The sequence below is a fragment of the Oryctolagus cuniculus genome, chromosome X, assembly GCF_964237555.1.
Source record: "Oryctolagus cuniculus chromosome X, mOryCun1.1, whole genome shotgun sequence".
NCBI lineage: Eukaryota > Metazoa > Chordata > Mammalia > Lagomorpha > Leporidae > Oryctolagus > Oryctolagus cuniculus.
This window is the reverse complement of record NC_091453.1, coordinates 102870377-102886477: the sequence shown is the minus strand read 5'-3', so window position 1 is coordinate 102886477 and position 16101 is coordinate 102870377. Positions and strand designations below refer to the sequence as shown.

At 39.3% G+C, this 16101-nt stretch overlaps 1 protein-coding gene across 7 annotated transcripts in view; it reads left to right on the top strand.

Annotated features, from left to right (window-relative positions):
• TENM1 (teneurin transmembrane protein 1) overlaps positions 1 to 16101 on the top strand; it is an 867710-nt gene that overhangs the window by 143038 nt on the left and 708571 nt on the right. For 4 of the 7 annotated variants that reach the window (XM_051827786.2, XM_051827788.2, XM_051827784.2 and 1 more), the window contains one exon: positions 7208 to 7237. The exons of the other annotated variants lie outside the window; for them this stretch is intronic. The gene's annotated coding sequence lies outside the window, so the exon portion shown is untranslated. The remainder of the gene's footprint in view (positions 1 to 7207; positions 7238 to 16101) is intronic. 7 annotated transcript variants of the gene reach the window in all.

Here is a 16101-nt window from a genome sequence, read left to right as displayed (position 1 = left end):
TTTTGATATATGACTGCATTTAATGTCCATGAATAATATTTTCTGAAAGAGAAACAAGCAGGGGGGAGATGAAAATACTTGCACAAACTTTATTTTGTAGGAAAGATGCTCTAGGATACAAGCTAAGAAAGGAATCTGAGGGAGCAAATTGTTCTTGGAAGGAAGGAGTTTTAGACATGAGAAAATATTGTGGAAGCTTCTTAAGTTTGATAATGATGAAAAAGTCATCTCAGGATGAGTTAAAGATATTATAACACATGGCCGGCGCCGCGGCTCAATAGGCTAATCCTCCGCCTAGCGGCGCCGGCACACCGGGTTCTAGTCCCGGTCGGGGCGCCGGATTCTGTCCCGGTTGCCCCTCTTCCAGGCCAGCCCTCTGCTGTGGCCAGGGAGTGCAGTGGAGGATGGCCCAGGTGCTTGGGCCCTGCACCCCATGGGAGACCAGGAAAAGCACCTGGCTCCTGGCTCCTGCCATCGGATCAGCGCGGTGCGCCGGCCGCAGCGCGCCGGCCGCGGCGGCCATTGGAGGGTGAACCAACGGCAAAAGGAAGACCTTTCTCTCTGTCTCTCTCTCTCACTGTCCACTCTGCCTATCAAAAAAAAAAAAAAAAAAAAAGATATTATAACACATGTGCACAAAAGGTGAAAACTATTTCAAGTTAATAAAAATGAACATAAGAAGGTGATAAGAATTTTTAGTAGATACATCCTTAATATCAAGCCACAATGATTGAATATTAAAATTCTGGGATGTATGGCTGAGAACTTGTAGTAAATATATTGAGACAATGATTCAGGACTGGGAAGCAATACTGAGATCTTCCAGTCCAAACACTGTGTGTGCTACAGATGGCAGAGCAGAGGCTTAGGGTGAGGCAATTTTCCCAAAGGCATGCAGCACAATAGTAGCAGCCTCAGCATGGAGGAGAATGCCAGACTCTCCTCTCCCAGAGCAAGACACATGAGAGACTTCTTCATGATGCTGTTCATGCCATTCAAACAATGGAAGAAACATTTATTAGAGATGTACTATTTATTTATCACTACATTGGTTAAGACAAGGAATCCAAAACAAAACATAGCATTTGCCCATGAGCAGTTTTTACATTTTTTTTCTTTCATTTTTATTTGAAAGAGACACAGCAAGAGGGAGGCAGAGAGAAAGAGATGGAGATTTTCCATTTGCTGGTTCCCTCTCCATCTGCCTGCAACAGCTAGGGGTGAGTCAAGCCAAAACAATGAGCTCAGAACTCAACCCATTTTTTTTTTTGAGATTTACAAAGATTTATTATAGTCAAAGAACTCCAGCCAGAGGGCCATGGAAGGGGGCTTCCAAGAGAGGAAATAAACCCAAAGGGCCCCATAGCATTCAGGGTTTTAAGTACAATTTCAAAGGAAAAAAAAAAAAAACTTGACAATCAGATTGGCATTCAGTTACCAAGCAGGGAAAAATCCCAAAGGACCTGATTTACAGTTCTCCATCCTGTCTGGCCTGCTCACAATAAAACAAAAGACCATCCAGAAGAGTGGGATAGGTAACTTGTTTTCACAATAAGCTGTGAGATCAGGAAGAGCTCCTTTGCTGGTCTCATGGTAAATTTGGAGATTCCAAAGGAAGGAGGGTGGCCTGTTTCTTCTTGCTAAATATAATATTTTTGGGGAAGGAAGCAAGTGTTTTATACCCCAGATTCCATTGGGACCACCCTGACTACTTGTTAAGCCATCTGACTCCTCATATCCCCTCCTTAACATGAATGTACCTGAACATCTTTTAGGGGGGACTGGACGATGATCACCCTGGCTGCTTCATGCTGAAAAGGGGTGACATTGGGAAGGGGAGTCAAGACAGGGTTCCAGCAGGAGGTGGCTTCTCCAGGGAGATGCAGTGCCGGCTTGCAGAAACTGCTTCCATCAGAGGTTTCGTGTGCATGGCTACCTAGAATTTTAAGTCTGGAGAAAACAAATCTAACAAGCAGTTTAAACTCACAGTATCTAAAACCGAGGACCGAGTCAATACTAGAGACCCTAAAAAAGCTGTCTAAACCATGAGTGAGTTTTATCATTGAGATGCAAATAGAAACTGACAGAAAGGGCTTGAAAATAATCAGGTGGGCTTTAAGGCCTTGCCAGTTATGAGGCCCAGACCCATCTATCTGTTTACAAGGGGTACATCATGAGGGAGATGTCCTGTTGACTTCCATTACCTAGCTGGCCTGGGAGGAGAGCTGGCTTGAAGAGAAGGTAGGGGGCAGTTCTGCCTGCAGTGTTGTTGACCCTAGTTGGCCATCCCCTTGACAGCAGTGGTTACTTTGGAAGCTGGGCTGAGTGAAGGGCTTTACAGCTTAGAGCAAACAACGTCTGTGGCTCTGACCTGGAGCCCTTCAACTCTAGGGCAGGTCCATTTCCAGTGACACAACTCTTGGCTGGCACAGCTGCCAGGGCTCTTCATAAGCCAACTTCTGCTGAATCAACTTCCCACATAGAAAACCAATGCAGTGGACTGGCCTGTTGGGTCTCCTTGATGGCAGATCATTGTGTAAAGCAGCCATTAATTGGCCTGCCACCTATCTTTACATTGCTTCTGCAGCCTAGCTTCATCTTCCTCCTGGTTTTTGTTAAAACAGACCAGAGGAAACTTTTAAGAGGATGCAAGGCAAGGGATGATCCATCCCTAATCTTTGGTGGCCTAAACTAGAATCTGTAGTCACAGGCATGTTCTGATAGTGGTTTGTCTTTGAGGTAAACAATGACAATGAGGAAAGCTGTGTCAAAATGATAATTTATCTATAAAATTTTAAGTTATTAAAACTCTCTCCCTTTGTTTATTTTAAAAAAAGACTTTGCCATGGGCACAGTAAACAGGCAAAGTAATCTAGGTGTTGAATCATAATTTAAGCTCTCATTTTGGCTATGCTATTTAGATCCATGTCTTATGAGAAGCTTTTTATCAATTTGGGAAGGTGAGGTCTAATGTATTGGCATTAACACCTACAGGGCAAGGCCAAATTCAGGTAAAACAAAGTTCTGAACAACTACATCATGTACCATATACATAGTGGTAGAACAATTCCAAGGACAGATTGCTATCGGGTGAGGTGACTCTAGAAAGTGATGGAGAGGCCAGTGTTGTGGTGTAGCAAATAAAGCCAGTGCCTGCAATGCTGGCTTCCCATGTGGGTGCTGGTCCACTTCCAATCCAGTCCTGGCTGCTCTACTTCTGATCCAGCTCCCTGTTAATGGGCCTGGGAGAACAGAGGAAAATGGCCTGAGTCTGTGGATCCCTGCCACCCATGTGGGGGACCTGGAAAAAACTGGCTCCTGGCTTCCGACCAGCCATTGCGGCCATTTTGGGAATGAACCAGCAGATGGAAGATCTCTCTGTCTCTCCTTCTCTCTCTGTAACTCTGCCTTTCAAATAAATAAAAAAATCTTAAAGTAATGGAGCAAGGCCGGCGCTGTGGCACAGCAGGTTAATGCCCTGGCCTGAAGCGCCGGCATCCCATATGGGTGCTGGTTCAAGACCCGGCTGCTCCACTTCCAGTCCAGCTCTCTGCTATGGCCTGGGAAAGCAGTAGAAGATGGCCCAAGTCCTTGTGCCCCTGCACCCATGTGGGAGACCCAGAGGAAGCTCCTGGCTCCTGTCTTTGGATCGGCGCAGCTCTGGCGGTTGCAGCCAATTGGGGAGTGAATCATCAGATGGAAGACCTCTCTCTCTGTCTCTCTCTCTGTCTCTGTCTCTGTCTCTCTGTCTCTGTCTCTGTCTCTCTCTGTCTCTGTCTCTCTGTCTCTGTCTCTGTCTCTCTGTGTCTGTCTCTCTGTGTCTGTCTCTTTGTCTCTGTATGTGTGTAACTCTTTCAAATAAAATCTTTAAAAAAAAATAATGGAGCTTCAGCTGCCGATGCTACATTGACACATATTTTTATAAAGACTAAAACAGACATTTGTAAGTGTAGAGACTTAGGCAAGTCATGAGGAATAACCAATTATTATAAAATTATTTTGAGCTCTTTTCTACAGTACTTTTGAGACTAAGAAGAAGTCAAAATAATATGCACTTGTCTACAGCAATTTATGGTTTAGTTGTAGAGAAGATATTCAGTTTTTGAGAAGATATAGATAAGAATGTTTGATAATGTGACAAAGGAAAAACAAACAGGAAATTAAAGGAAAATCCTAGAAATATCCGATGAAGAGACATTCTGAGGATTAGTGACAGTATGGTGATATGGAAATACTTTACACAGTCAAATATGGATTGTTGATCCGTTAAGATTGGGTTTAACTGTGTACTCTGATACTTATGAGGCATGTGGCTTTGATGAGCCTCCTTCATTTACAAAACTAGGGTTGGGTATGTTAAGTTTTGAGTTTCTATGAAAATTGTCAGTGATGGATGCAAGGTTACTCCAAAGGGAAGCCCTATAATGAAAATGCTTCAAAAATTAATCTTAGTAATTGTTACATAACTCAACATATGAATCCACTGATCTGCATATTTTAAGAGGATGAATTGTAAAGTTTTATAGATATGGATAGATATATCTAAGTCTCTAAATTTCTCAAATATAAATTTACTATTTGAAAATAAATTTGCCATATGATCCGTTTTACTCCCAAGTATCTACAGAATAATAAAAACGCGTCTACACAAATTTATACTCAAATGGACATAATAATGTTTTTTTAAGATTTTTTTTTAATTTGAAATGTAGAGTAACAGGGAGAAAAGGAAAGACAGAAATCTTCCATCTGCTGGTTCACCACCCAAATGGCCACAATGGCCAGAGCTGGGCCAGAGTGAAGTTAGGAGCCAGGAGCATCTTACACTAGTATGGGTGTGGGGACCCAAGCACTTGGGCCATTTTTCTGCTGCTTTCCCAGGTGCATTAGCAGGGAGCTAGATTGGAAGTAGAGCAGCCAGGACTCAAACTGGCACCCATATGCAATGCTGGCTTTGCAGGCAGTGGCAGCCCAACAGGATACTTTTAATGGCCAAATACAACAGGATACTTCACATATCCATCAGATGCTGAGAGAATTGTCAAAATATAATACATCTATTCAATTGAGTATTATAAAAATGAATGAAGTGTTGATACATGCTACAATATGGATGAATCTGGAAAACACATGTAAAGTGAAAGAAGCTAAATGAAAAAGACCAGATACTTTATGATCCCTTCAATGTTAAATGTTCTACAAAGGCAAAACTATAGATACAGAAATTAGATGACTGGGTGTTGGGGCCTAGGTGTGGGAACAAGGAGGAACTGCATACAGGTATAAGGGATTTTTTTTAGTGGGTTGTAGTGATGGTTGCACAACTCAATAAGTTAGCTAAAATTATTGAATTTTAAACTTTTTAAAATTTTTTGACATGTTTGAGAGAGAAAGAGTGCTCTGATTTACTCCCCAAATACCAACAAACTGCCAGGGTTGGTCCCGGAAGAAACCAGGAACCCAAAACCCAATTCTGGTTTTCCATGTGGGTGGCAAGGACCTAACTTCTTTGCTGATCACCATTGTGTCCACAATTGCAGGAAGCTGGATTCAGAATCCAGAGTCAGATGTCAAATGCAGATATTCCAGTATGAAATGTGGGTATCTTAACTGCCAGACCAAACACCCACTGCTGTAGATTTTTAAACTGGTGAATTTTTTGGTATATCAATTAAATCTCAATAAAACTAATAGAGTCAAAGTGTCAGTAATATAAGCTCAAGAAATGGTAACTTTTCATTGTTGTAGGAATCAAAGAAGTGCATCTGATGAAATGGACCTTTAATGATGGATGATGGGGAGGACTTAGCTAGATGAGGAAATGGGAAAAGGAAGAAGAAACAATAGGAAAATAGTATGAGTAATGGGCTGCAATATAACTTGTCTTTCTGTAGAGCTGACAAGACTAAAGAGTCTGTTTTAGGAGATAATTGGGAGATAAGAAACTACTGGAATCAGACCTGAGACTGGAAAGGACTGCTAGGACATAGCTGACATTGTACCATTCATGACTAGGTAGAAATGTAGAGGTTCAAGGACTGGGTAATTTGGTCATGGTTAGGATACCACCTGGGATGCCCACATCCCCTACCAACATGTCTAGGCTTGAGTTCCAGCTTTGCTTCCAATTCCAACTTCCTGCTAATGCACACCCTGGGAGGCAACAAGTTACAGCTCAAGTTGTTGGGTCCCTGCCATCCACATGGGAGAATTGGAGTGAGTTCTCAGCTCCTAGCTTCAGTTAAGCCCAGCCCCAGCTGTTGTGGGCATTTGGGAATGAGAAATGAACTAGCTAATGGACAGTGTCTCTCGCCCCCTTCCCTCCCTCCATCTTGTGCTCTCCCTTTTTCCCTCTATCCCCTTCTTCCCTCACACAGTAGGTTGTTTTCTATGATTTCTCGAATTAAGTTCTGACTAAGCTGCCTTCAAGTCTTAGAAGTTATTTAAGTTAATAGCCCTGTCAACACGATACCCTCCAGTTTTCCAACAAAGTCAGTGAAGTCACGGGGAATCTCTGAATGTCGTCTTGAAGTTTCCTAGAATTTAAGATTCCCACCCAACTTGAAGTAACTCCTTACAGAGCTTTCTCTAAGTGATGTGATAAGATCCTGACCTTTTCAGAAATGCCTTTAATGTCAATCCTAATTCTGCTAAATTTTGCCTGACAGGGTCAGAATGAAACAATATCAGGTAGTTTGTCAAGCGTCTGGGTAATCTGTTGTGGCAATATCTTTAACTCAGTTTTACAATGATGGGGTATGGTGACTGACGCACCTTGACTTGGAAGGGACTTATTAAGTGTTTTACCATTGCTTAATGAAGTAAAAACATATGAAGTAGACCTTCAAGTGATAAACTGAACAGGAACTTTGGCAGACATTAGTGCTGCCTGCCTACTACCAAACTATGATTTATTTTTAAAATGATGACTACTCATTTTCTTACCCACATATACACAATGGCACAGTGAAACAAGTGTTTGTAATCAGCAGATACAGAATTAAAATATATTGCAGATAACTCCTATATGGGGGGGTTTAATCAGCTTTATAAAATTGAAAAAAAATGCCCATAAAAGATTAGAGTTGTTAAAGCCCATTTTCCTCAGATGACCTTTCTGATGTGAAAATTTAAGAACTATGTCATCATTTTCAAAATAAAAGCATAAAAGATCAAGGAAATTGAAATTGAATTTTTATTTTTTCAGGTACACTTTATGATTGGCCATAACAGCAAAGTAAGTATGTGATATTTTTGAGTTGATCATCCGTTAAGTTTTAGGATGCTTTTAATCTCTTCTTCATCAATGTGTCCAATTTCCAAAAATGACTATAAACATTATAGTTCGCAAACTGAAGAAACAGGATTATTTTTGTCTTTTTTCCTAATACTTCTGTAATATCAGTTTTCTTTCTGCTAATATTTACTTCAGTGTGCAGACACTACTTAGAGGATTGACAGAACAGGGAATACTGCTTTTCCTCAGCTTTTGCCTCAATGTAATGCACAAGGTTTGATCTGAAGTATTTGTTGCTTTTACAGACTAGCATGTCATGAATTTTTGTTTAAAGTTGTTTGCCATAAGTATTTTTTCGTTGTTGTTGTTGTCATTATCATCATCCAGGTTACATTTTAGCTCTTCATTCTAGACTACAGTTTGAGAAACCTCTTGTTAACCTCTTAATAGAATCATAAGGCAAATAACTAAAACCTTCTACTTTAATGTAAAAACAATACAACACAATAAAATATTTGGTGTTCAAAACCAAGTGAGGTACAAAAGCTGTAAGGGGACATGACAGATTCCATTAGAGCTGTGTGTCCTTGAATTTCTTCCCCAAATTTCTAAAGGTTTCCCCTCAAAATTTTGAATGCTACAGTTCCAAACTTTGCCTCATGGTAGTCCCTGTGTGAGCAATTCATTAGTCAAGAATTATAATTGCTTAAAAATGAGTAATAAGTTATTGGTTTGGTAACACAAATAAGTCTTCATATCTTGGTGCCTAATAGCTGCTCCTAAATTACTGACAAATGACAGTAGATGGCAACCCCTGCACTGCTGCCACTGATAGATAAATCAATGCTATACTATTCTGACTTTTATTGTCTCTTAAAACATCATCAGATTGATTTTTAGAGTAGCAAGAACACAAAATAAATATACAAAATACTTTGCAATGAAGGAGAGGAAAATCGGTCGTCTTTGTCCCTGAGATTTCTAGTGTCAAAAGGGAAAAACATTTTTGAGTACTTTCTTCTTTCAGCACAAATCTGTTTCCTACTTGACTTTAAGGAATACAGAGCTCATTTGTTATAGAAGAAAAATCACAAAATTGAGAGGAAAAAAAAAACCCAACATGTTTGTCCTGCCTCTGTCAATAACAAGCTATATGACCTTAAATCACTTAAGTTCCATGTGTCTTAGTTTCCAGTTCTGTAAAATTGGATGGTTGAATCCAGTGAGTTTCCAAGTCACTTAGTTTTGATATTCTATAGTTTTAAAAGATGAATGCACATAATACCCAATATATTTTTAATTATATATCTTATATCTATGGCCTGACAGCAATATATTAATATAAAGCAACTGTATTTTAGGTGTTTTTTTAGAAAAGATATTTTAAAGGTAGAAAGACAAAGACAGGTTTTCCATCTACTGGTTTACTTTCCAAATGCCTACCACAGTCAGGACTGTGCCAGGCCAAAGCCAGGAGCTTAGAATTCAATTATCATTGAAAGTCTTTGTGACAAGTAGTGTAGTTAGATTTTACACATGCGTAAGCTTAGATGTAAAGATGATTTTGCTCAATGTCACACAGCATAATAATGGAAGAAATCAGACGTGGTCTCAGGCTCAACTTTTAGCAAGAATCAACTTTTGAAGATGCAAAGAAAGAATATGACTATAGAAATAGGCTAATGATAATAACTAGTATGTATATATCATTCACTCAGCAAGTATTCATGAACACCTAAATGCCATTAGAGTAGTAGTTAGGTAAAAATGAAATATTCCCTTATCTACAGTCTATGTGATTGAAACAATTTATAAAAATTGTAGTCAATTTTACTATCTTAATAAGTAGAGTTTAATGAACATACAGTATTTGGAATATTTTATCAGACACTCCAGTTCATCATTCTGAAATCAGTTTTATTGTACATGGAAGTAGGAGGTTGGGATGAATACTGGCATTAAATCACTTCTTGGGTGATGAATTTGTTTTTCTTTCAGTGAATTCAAGATATCTGCTTGCTTAGTCACTGTGTTTCTTTTTTTCCCATAAAATTGAGTATAGAACATGAAATAAAATGCTTCATTAGTTGAGCTTCAGTTAATTTAAGTTTTACTTTACATAAAATCCCAGATAGTAACACAAGAAGTCTGGTTGTCTTTTTGAGAAATATGTCCAGTTAGAAACATGGACTTCCTATATGATGATAGCTAAAAGACATCAACCAAAAAGGTGGAAGTAAAATATGTAATATTCAAAAAGGTGAAAGTAAGTTGGATTGAAGAAAATTGATGAACATGAGATATATCATGTTCCATCTATTTGCTGAGGTCTTTTGTGGAAAAGCAATTAGAATGCCTAATTTAAAAGGAACCCGAAAAATTCTCTGGTCCTCTCCCTCCTCTTTTATGTGCCACTATATAGTATTTGAATCCCTTCTCCAGTACTTTATTAGATGTCTGGGAACATCCAGAGATCTGAAGCAGCTATTCCACCCATGACTGCTCCTGTTCACACTTCATACTGAGCTTGAATGTGTCTAGTCACTTGTTTGAGCCATACAACGTATTTCTTATTCCCTTCCACTCCACAAACCTTTAGATATTTGAAAACAACTAGTAATGTCCTCCTTGGATCTAAGTTTTACTCTTCTGAATCTTATAAACTTTTTCTCCAGAAAGTAGTGCTGGGATCAGTATCACTCCTTTACTTAAAAGCTACATTATATTGATCCCAAGATAATGTATAAGTTCCTTATGCCATTTTAAGGTTCTGCTTCCTTTAGCCTTGATTCTCATTATTTCTCCCATGGAGGCTACAGTGAATTATTCTGGACCTTTTTGTTTCATTAATAAATCATTTATCTTTGTCTTCATCAATGCCTTCGCTGATACTTGCCCCTTTCTGGGTTACTCTGCTTTTGCTTCTGACACCAGTGAACTTTCAAGTAACTAATTGTCAGGCTCTTGAAGTAGGCAGGCATATAGGTTAAAATTGATTAGGTTTGTGAGCTGGAAGACCACCCCTTCGCCATGCCCTTGTGTGACCTCATGCCCCTACCTGGCCATACCTGAGTGCCCACTGGCCAATCAGGTTAATTAACCATTCCCCTTTGTAAGTGGGTTAAAAGCCTGGGACATGGTGTGTTCCGCCCCTCTCTTCTGTTTCCTGGCCTCTTGCCAGAGGGGGCTGGCTGTAGCCCTGTGCCCCCAGGATAAATGGCCTTTGGGCCACCTGCTCTAGGCTTCCTGGCCTAGATGCTTCTCCACGTGGCTGGTTCCTGGTGCTTGGTATGAACCCAGTTTTACCCCTCTCTCAGATAAAGCTTTCGCTCTTCTATGTATCTTTCTCACTAAATAAAGGCTTAAAATGTACCATGCTGCCTCGTTTATTTATGCCAGTATTTAGAATTCTTCTCTAAATATTAGGCAAGAACCATCTCGGCCTTATTAATATTGGGGATTTATTAATAAGCATATGGTGATATCGTATGGCACCCCAAATTCCGGTAGTATATGTGGCATCCCAGATGGCACTTCTGGGGAACTCTAAGGGGCCACATTTTCGTATAGATTTTAGGGGGTCATCTCCGATATCACTCTGATCAGATGTTCTTGCTTTTGTCAAATCTCCCTAAACTTCTCAACATACCCACCTCCTTTCTTCTGAGAAAATGAATCACGAATAGATTCTTATAGTCTTTATTATAGTGAAATGCTCTATATCATTTATAATGTTTTAGCATATTTAGTTTCATGTATTTTCCCAGGTAGAATGTGAACTCTTGAGGTTAATTATTAGGCCTGATTCATATTTCTTTTTTTTTTTTTTTTTTTTTTTTTGACAGGCGGAGTGGACAGTGAGAGAGAGAGACAGAGAGAAAGGTCTTCCTTTTGCCGTTGGTTCACCCTCCAATGGCCGCCGCGGCCGGCGCACTGCGGCCGGCGCACCGCGCTGATCCGATGGCAGGAGCCAGGAGCCAGGTGCTTCTCCTGGTCTCCCATGGGGTGCAGGGCCCAAGCACTTGGGCCATCCTCCACTGCACTCCCTGGCCACAGCAGAGAGCTGGCCTGGAAGAGGGGCAACCGGGACAGAATCCGGCGCCCCGACCGGGACTAGAACCCGGTGTGCCGGTGCCGCAAGGCGGAGGATTAGCTTAGTGAGCCGCGGCGCCGGCCTGATTCATATTTCTTTTCCCTCGATTTAACATGTTTGAAAAAAATTAATGCATTAATGATATTTATAACATTATTTATTGGTCATAAGCCTTATTCACCCATTTTATAAAAGCAGACCTAATTTTGCTTCTCTGAAATGTTATGACATCTGCCATTCTATGGGTCTGCTGTGTATCTCACTTCCCATGTTGGATCGTTCTCTCCCTTTTTTATTCTATCAGCTAGTATTTGCAGACACTATTCTTGTTTATGTGATCCCTTTGGTTCTTAGTCCTATCCTTATGATCAATTGTGAACAGAAATTGATCACTGGGACTAGTGAGATGACATTGGTACATGCCACCTTGATGGGACTGAATTGGAATCCCCTGGTATGTTTCTAACTCTACCGTTTGAGGTAAGTCAGCTTGAGCATGTCCCGAACACTAGAATCTTGTTACTCTTCCTTTGAACTAGTGTGTCTTTTCCAAACATTGCAGGTCAATCCTCAATCAACTTTTCACTGGAATTCATTGAAAATTAGAAGATATTTCAAGACCAACTTTTATTTTCTCAAAAAAAGTGATAGAAGGTATGAGAAGTAAAAGTATAAAGGGTTGAATGGAAGCCTAAAGTCAGTTTCTTTAGCTAAAAGTCTAAAAACATAAATGATCAAATTCTGAAACACACACACCAAAAAACAAAGACCAGCACCTGGAAAAGCCACTTCACACTTCCAATATTAAGAAGGCCATGACCTGCTACCTAGTTCAGATAATAGAAGTTTGCCTGCCTCTCCAATTTGCTTTGGATGAACATTCCTTTCAAAGACTGGTCATAGTTACTGAAAGCCCAGATAAGTGAGATGACTGATCAATTGGAACCCAAGAAGTAATGAGCAGAGATGAATGCTTAAAAAAAAAAAAAAAAAAAAAAAAAAAAAAAAAAAAAAAGGAGCCAGCGCCATTGCTCACTGGGCTAATCCTCCGCCTGTGGCGGCAGCACCCTGGGTTCTAGTCCCGGTTAGGGTGCCGGATTCTGTCCCGGTTGCTCCTCTTCCAGTCCAGCTCTCTGCTGTGGCCCAGGAGGGCAGTGGAGGATGGCCCAAGTCCTTGGTCCCTGCACCTGCATGGTAGACCAGGAGGAAGCACCTGGCTCTTGGCTTTGGATCAGCACAGTGCGCCGGCCATAGCGGCCATTTGGAGGGTGAACCAACGGAAAAGGAAGACCTTTCTCTGTCTTTCTCTCTCACTAACTCTGCCTGTCTAAAAAAAAAAAAAAAGGAGTCTGCCATTGAAAAACTATATGTACCCCTCCCTATCAGCAAGTAGCATATTCTTTCCTCTAGGGTTTTTGCCAAAATTTCTTACCCAGAAGGCTCCAATATAATGAAGTAAAATCTATTTGAACACCAATGTTATTTTAGGAATAAATGGTCTAAAATTCTTGTGAAGTGACTCATGTCCTTGGACTTCTTATCAGCTTAGATTTTTCCCAAATAAGCCTTGATTTAGATTCTAAGGTAAATTAACCCTTTCCTTGGTTGTTGAGATAAGAAGAACCTTTTAAAATTTGCTGTATATCTCTGAAAATGAATGTTCTCTCATGGTAAAAAGTGAAAATTGATTCTCTAAGCTGCAATTTCTGTTTCTGAGAAAAACTACACTTGAAAATTACTGAAAATGAAGCATTTACGCTTTAAATCCAACATGTTTAAATAATATATTTTGGGCCTTTTCCTTTTTCTTTATGCCAAGTATTTCTACCTTTAAATGATACATTTTAACTCAAATATGTCAGTTGAATAAAAAACTGAAAGGATTCTTTGTAATTTGAAGAAACCCTGCTTGGAAGAGTTCATAGCAGGGGATCTCGGGCTTACTCCTCTTTCATGGTCTCATAGAACTTCTGACATTCTCTCTCAAGAATTAAATTTGGGCCATATATTCCTTTTTTACTTGATCTGGCCCTTACTATGTGAGAAGCTAGCTTGTTAAAGAATGATTGTGTGAGATTTCACCGAATTGAGCTAATATTTTTAAAAACCGACCCAAGTTTAAACAAACCAGCCAAAGAATAAACGAGAATACTTGTGAAGCAATTAGAACTATAAATAAAATTGTTTGCCTAAAACATAGTTCTCAGTATTCCCTAAATTGAATATGTAGTATAACACTATTTCATTGAGCCTAATTCACTAAGTGAAATAGGTTATTTTCATGCTTTTTTGACTTTAAAAAAATCATATTCTTTAAAATTAATGCAATATCATGAGAACTATATTTTCAAAGTGGAAGTTACCTTAGAGACCATTTTAATCTGATTGCCTCCATTTTCGGATGACAAAATTGAGACAGAGAAAATAGGCTAATACAGGTCTTAAATAACCGTTGGCATTCTCTCAATTTAGTGAGCTGTCCAATAGTGCAAGATGTCCCCCATGTAATCTGTTCTTTGGGGGACTGTACCTTGAAGGGAATAATAATAAAAGGAAGTTTAAAATTACTTCTGATTTTCTGCTTTCCTTCATTTATGTAAGTATCTAGACTCAAAATTATGCTTATTGGGGGAAAGATCTTTGGACTAGACATTAGTAGTATATAGACCTGGAAAAGCAATTCCAAATTATCTGAGTTTCAGAAAAGCTGATCCAGAAAGAAATTATCTGTGGAATACCCTTATTCCACATTCCTGTGTTCCTTGGTTCCTAGCTTCCCACCAGCTGTCACTTTTAGGTCCCTGCTTCCTACCGGTTTGTCCTTTTAAGGCATAGATAGGCTCAGGAAAATTCTTCAAAGTCATGTATTCCTGTTGCTTCAATCTTTTCCGTAAGTTTCTTGACATGTGGTCATTAGACACATGCAGGGATAATATAGCTTTGTGAGATTCAATTATTTGAGTAACTGTCTCCTGGATACATTTTATTTGATCAGTGGCCTTTTTAAGATGAGGAGCCTGCAATTGAACACAAGACTCCAGCTATGGTTTGGGCAGCTGAAATTAGATCAAGAATATCATCTCCATTCATGCAGTCTTACTCGCATCAGCCGCCTCATCCTGCCAACTCATTGTACTTAGGGTTAACTAAAATCTCTTATTCTCTATACATGGCTATTTTAAGCCACTTTCTCCAACCATGTACTTATATAGTAGAAATTTTTTTTAATTCAAGACTTTACATATCTACCTCTAAAAATATAGCACATTATATTTGACTCACAGTTCTATCTTGGCATGAATTTGGGGTGGCATGATATGTCTTTCAGCAGGTTAGCTATTTCTACTACTTTTACATTATCTAACAACTTTATTTCCAGTGGCAACATTTGGAACATCAGTTAAGACACCCCTTGAAATACCTGTATCCTGTATCAGAATGTCTGGGTTTAAGACCCATGTCTGCTGATTTGAGATTCATTTTAATTTGTAGCTTGGGTGGCAGTGGTGATAGCTTGAGTACTTGGGTCCCTGCTACCCACATGGAAGATCCAAGCTGAGTTCTGGGCTCCTGGCTTCAGCTTGGCCCAGCTCCAGCTATTGCAGGCATTTGGGGTTTGAACCAGCAGATGTTTATCTGTCGCTTCTCTCTCTGCCCCCCCCCCCCATTTCAAGTAAATGCTATCTTAAAACTTGATTTCCTCATGCATGGCATGGATTAAAATGTCAAATAGGACAAAGGAAAGGAGATTCCTAGAGACAAATTAATCACCTACCTTGGTATAGTTCGTTCATTTATGTATCAATTTTGCTATCATTTATATAGTTTTAAAATCCTTTCCAGTAGTATGCAAGTGGGTCTTCAAAAGTTAATGGAAAATGAATGTTAAAAAATGCATGGATTTCAAAATTGTTTTATACCAAAATAAGGTTATCTTTTAATGTCATTTTCCATGAACTTTTTGACATGCCTTCATATCATGAAGGTCGTTGCAAAATGCCTGAATTTTGTTGTGAACATATCTATCCATTTCCCTGCTCTGTCAATTTAGTCAACCTGCTCATAAAGGAAGTGGTTAGTCTGTTAAGACATATTCAGACTATGCCTGTGTTAGCCTCTGGTACTGGTTGCTTGCTAGCCTCAGAGCCAGATCAATATTCTTGGAAATCTTTCACAAAGGTCCAGGAAAATTATATCATTATACCCCCTGACTCTAGCAGTGTTGTTATTCACTCAATTTGTAACTTCCCTGAAAGATACCTAAACAAAACTCTTCCTTTGCTGTGACCTGTACATTTTCCATAAGTTGTATTGGGTTTAGCTAGCCAGATGCTATCTTTGTTTCATGCAATTATTTTTATCTTTTAGAATCACCTTTTAAAATTATACATCTTTTTCAAAAAGTTCCCAGTTGCAGCTATCTTAGTCTTAACAAAATTTCCCCTTTATATCTACATTACTAGGATAATGACGATGATGAGTACGGAGACGTCAATAACAACAAAAAAATATTGCAGTAGTTAACACCTATTAAGCTTTTGCTGTTGACAGGAACTATTGATAGTGCTTATACCATATTTACTCTTACTTTTTACAACAACCCTTTGAAATAACTTTTATTATCTCCATTTTACATATGAGCATGGAAAAGCATAGTCACATAGAAGGTTAAATAATTTTTCCAAAATCTCTGGTAAGAGTCAGAGCTGGAAACCTTGCATCCTCATTCTATACCCTGGGATAAAGTCATAATTCTGTTGCAAGTTAGGCA